Source organism: Pseudophryne corroboree, chromosome 3, assembly GCF_028390025.1.
Source record: "Pseudophryne corroboree isolate aPseCor3 chromosome 3, aPseCor3.hap2, whole genome shotgun sequence".
NCBI lineage: Eukaryota > Metazoa > Chordata > Amphibia > Anura > Myobatrachidae > Pseudophryne > Pseudophryne corroboree.
Genome location: NC_086446.1, coordinates 641,032,013 through 641,036,951, shown reverse-complemented (window position 1 = coordinate 641,036,951; position 4,939 = coordinate 641,032,013). Strand labels below are relative to the sequence as shown.

At 40.4% G+C, this 4,939-nt stretch overlaps 1 pseudogene; it reads right to left on the bottom strand.

The window, feature by feature from the left end:
- Positions 1–4,090: 4,090 nt before the first annotated feature.
- On the bottom strand, positions 4,091–4,209 carry LOC134898310 (5S ribosomal RNA; annotated as a pseudogene).
- Between the last annotated feature and the right edge of the window lie 730 nt (positions 4,210–4,939).

Genomic DNA, 4,939 nt, shown 5'->3' with positions numbered 1-4,939 from the left:
TTGTTCATTGGACACAGGAATGTCTCCTCGCATTATAACAAAAGGTCATAGGTTAGTTTGAACAGGTGGGCTGTGACTATATCAAACTGCTCAGGTGGGAGGGAATCTCAGAATTCCCGCCGCATGGATAATGAACCGCAAATACAGTAAATGTCCAGAAACTACTAATAGACATAACTATACGCAGGAGCGATTAATCTTACCTAACCAGCACCGGATTGTTTCTAATAAAATGTTCTTTAGTTAGGTACCAAACACCACTGCTCAAACCCTGTCTGAACCTTCGTATCATGCAAAGAGGAATTCCTCTGTCCAGGGACCAGTTACAATAAATAAACTTACAGTTATTATTAAGGGGAACATTATCTATAAAACATACTATTTGGATCTACTATGTAACATTTGAGTCGCCCGCTAGACGCACACAAACTCTACCGTAAATGCACATACCACGCGCCAATGCGCACGGCCGTAGAAGCTCCATTACGCAGCTGCAAGTATCCGCACGCACGGGAGAGAATGTGCACGTGCAGCGGGCAAGCGCATGAGGTGAATATATGGCAACGTGCAGCATGATATTTTTCCGACTTTGACAAGGGAAAAAGTTGTTACAGCTGGAATCCCGGTGGATTTTCCGATTGGACTGTGTGGCCCCCAAAGGTCTTAATGAGACTTTGGCCCTATCAAATTTTTTGTAGACAGTGTAAGCTCCACCTTCGTTGAATATAAAGGATTTATTTACATGGAATAAGATTTAACATTAGATCTCCGCTTTTGTTTTATTTATTTTTATTTTTTTAAGTATCCTAATATATGCCTTCTAGTCGCTAGAGGGCAGTAGTCATATTGGATTACAGCTTTCTTCTCAAATAGGCCAAGATAGGGACATATTATTATATATTATATATTATATATTATACATACCCACTATATTTAGGAGGTAATTTTAACCATATCCTTATTTTAGATGAATACAGGATACTCACACTATTGCACTTTGTTTGTTTTTTAATATATGTTTCGATTCAATATTAGAATGCACATGAACTATTTTGATGTCTTAATGACACTGAGATATGTATATATTGCACAAAGCACTTTATTTGTTTTTAAGTTGGAAACAACACTAATGCTTTTGGTTTTCACATTTGCGGCTAGACACGCTGCTCATCACACTGTGTTGTTGTTACAGTGTGTCTCCTAGGCAACCGGGGCCGGACGTGTGACGTCACTTCTGCCGCGACGTGAGACCCGCGGCCGGAAGTGCCACTACGGGACGGCGGCTATTTACAGATGCAAGTCTGAGAGGAGGGCACCGGAGCAGGCTATGCATAAGTCCGGAGTGCCAGGGACATTGATTGTATTGATATATATATATATATATATATATATATACACACAACTCCAAGCGTGGAAAAAAGGCACTCCAGAGGCTCAATCAATAAAGAAAGATATATTGAAAATGTGACGTTTCGGGGATAACCCCCTCCTCAAGACATAACCAACAAGTGTAATACAAACTTACCCATTAATGTACCCCTGAGCCAGCAGCGTCATCCCCCGCGTCTCCCGCCGCCTCTCCCGTCTCCGGCCGCCTCTGTGCTGCACTTCCGGGTCGTAGCTCTGCCTGGTAGGCATAGCAACCAAGGCCGCTTGCGTTCCACCCCGGGAGGCTCATGCTGCAGTCCGGACTCAAGAGCGCTGCTAGAGGCCGGAGGCTGACATAGCAACATGGCTCTAGACATAAATATATAACACAAAAATAAATAAATGGCAGTGATGCATCGATTACAGATATATATATAAATCATTGCTATGCCATATAGATTATTGCAAAAATGATCACAAAACAGTACCACCTAAGTACGACCCTACTCAGTAGATAGCCAATTGTTCCACTTCACCCACCGCTACAGGATCACTACATGAGACTATTCCAATTAATTTTATCGTTAAGCCCCATAGGGGACATTGTATTGAGTCTAAAGATCCATCTAGATTCAGCTAAAAGCAGGGCTTTCTGACGATCACCGCCCCTTATAGATAAGGGAATGTGATCAATCATAAAGTACCTTAACATGGAAAGAGTATGGCCCTTAGATTTAAAGTGGCGTGCCACGGGCTGATCCAAATTCCTGCCGGCTAAACTAATAGCAGAACGATGCAGGGCCATCCTATCCCTGAAAGGCCTCAAAGTTTGTCCAACGTAATAGAGCCCACAAGGGCAACAAATCACGTAGACAACAAATTCTGTTCTGCAAGTAAGAACATGCCTGATGTCAAATGACTTATCACAATGTGGGTGAGAAAATTTCTTGCATGGCTGCATGTACTTACAGGTAGTGCAATTAAAACAACTATAACATCCAGGAGGCTTATAGTATACATTAGGTGTAATCACTTTGCCCATCCCGGAAATATCCGATTTAACCAGTCTATCTCGGAGATTGCGTCCCCTTTTAAATGCTGCCATGGGTCTAGTTTCCCTAAAACATGGTAATTCACTATCCGTTTTGATAATTGGCCATAATGCTTGAGTGGCTTGTTTAATAATTGGGCTTGCTGTGATAAAATTACTGACCCAAGGGATGAACTTGTCTTGATCTCTTAATTTCGTTTGCAATAGTTGTGACCTGGGCATTTCTAATACCGATATTTTTTGTTGGTTCAAAATCTTGGGGTCATATCCACGCGAGATGAACTTCACAATAAGGTCATCCAAACGATCTGATAACACAGTGTGGTCACTGACTATTCTAGCTATTCTCATCATCTGAGACAGGGGTAGACCACGTTTCAAGGCTGGCGGGTGGTGACTGTCAGCTCTAAGGAAAGTATTACGATCAACATCTTTATAAAAGATGTCAGTACTGATGACACCTTCTGAAATCATGACCTTAACATCTAAGAAATGCATCACCTCTGAGCTACAGGAATAAGTGTATTTGATGGCTGAATTCTGCTGGTTCACCTTATTCATGAGGTCATCAAAGCTATCCCTAGCCCCGGTCCACAGGATGAAAATATCATCTATGTACCGGGAGTAGAGCAGAAGATGCTGACTCACTTCAGGACAATTAAGAAAGTTATGTTCCTCTTGGGCAAACATAAATACATTTGCATATGAGGGGGCTACTGCCGACCCCATAGCAAATCCCCTTAATTGCAAAAAGAACTGACTATCATACAGAAAAAAAAATCTATATAAAGTCAGCTCCAAAAGCCTAATAAACAAATTATGATCAAAGATCTCAGGGTCAAGATGGCATCCAAGGAAATTGCGCATAGCCTCTACACCGTCCACATGTTGAATGGAGGTGTAGAGGCTACATACGTCTAGACAGCCCATGATAGTATCCTGTGGTACTGACGAGACATCAAGTAACAATTTAATAAAACTGGTAGTGTCCTTCAGGAATGACTGCTTCCTCAGCAGTAATGGATGTAGAATAAAGTCCAACAACTGTGCTATTGTTTGTAGCAATGAGTTCCTGGCTGATATGATAGGCCTACCGGGGGGGGGGGGGGGGGACACTGTCCTTGTGGAGTTTTGGCAATGTATAAAGCACAGGAGTTATAGGATGTTCCTTATATAGGATCTTCTGTAGTGCTGGTGTAAGAGACAACAAAGGGAGAAAAAAAGAGACTCTATTGTGGGCGCACTCTTGTCTTAAATTAACGTATGAGACGATCAGAAAATTCTTCTAAAAATTAACTTTAATTAATATAATAACAATAAAAATATTCAGTGGTCAAAAAAGCATCAGGATAATATTCAAACTTGACAGCAGTAATTTAGCTGATATTGAATAGTATAGTGCAGTACTACAGTAAATAGTAATTGAACGCTCAAACTCGCATGGTAAATATTCGCTGCCGATGTCCCAGGTCTAGAAAAGTGTATTGGCCCAATCAATAAACGTATCGAATAAGGCACTGAAGTGCGCTAGCTAAATACTAGTGTAATTAGGGTGCCTGATGATGTAATGTACCCAGCTATCGTAGAAAAAGAAAGAAAAAGTGTATGGAATGAGATAACAGAGTGAATCTGCTGTCAGTGTTAGACTCTGAGCGTGATAAGCCAATCTCTTCTCTACTAAACTGAGTATTCTTCAAGGGTCGCCCACTTGAGTACTGGCCCAGCCCTGCACTGATTAGCTTCCAAGATCGGACGGTTTTGGGCGTTACCAGTGTGGTATGATAGTAGAGACAAGTATAAAGGAGAATCCGATGCTACTGGAATCACTGATGAGAGTTCACGAACTACATAGTATCAAGGAATGTCAGAGATAAGATGGATCTGCTGCCAGTATTAGACAGGGACCGACCCTGAATCAGTGGTGAGAGTCCATGAAAAAATAGAAAAAGAATGAAACAGACAAAAGCAGGATGAGACTCCTAGGTGCCTAATAGATAAAAAATCCCTCGAATCTGATAGCCGGAAAAAACTAATATCTAAAATGGTCCGGGGCAATTCGTTCTGAGGCTAGATATAGAGTTCAGCAAATATTGAACATTGATCTATGCCATAAATTAACAAGAGAATAGTAATATCTTAGTAAAGCACTAGAATACAGTCTACTAGAAGCCTGTGATATTGTGTGCTGAGAGATTGCAACAATAATGATACTTGTGTAGCATGAGCTGCTAATATTTAAACATTGTAACAGATACAAAAAATGTCACTAGAAAGCTAGTATCAGACAGATATGAATGAATAGGTAAATAAATATCTGATTAAGTAAATATAATCTAAATTTAGATGAGCAGATGATTGTACACAGACAACAAGTTTCCTTATTATTACAGTTGTGATAAGTACATAAAGCACGTATTATTAAATGATGAATACATGAACATGTGTGGAAGAATAAGAATTATTTATAGAACGCTGGCAAAACAGTTGCATAAGTGCTAATAATATATAGGAAAGATTCTA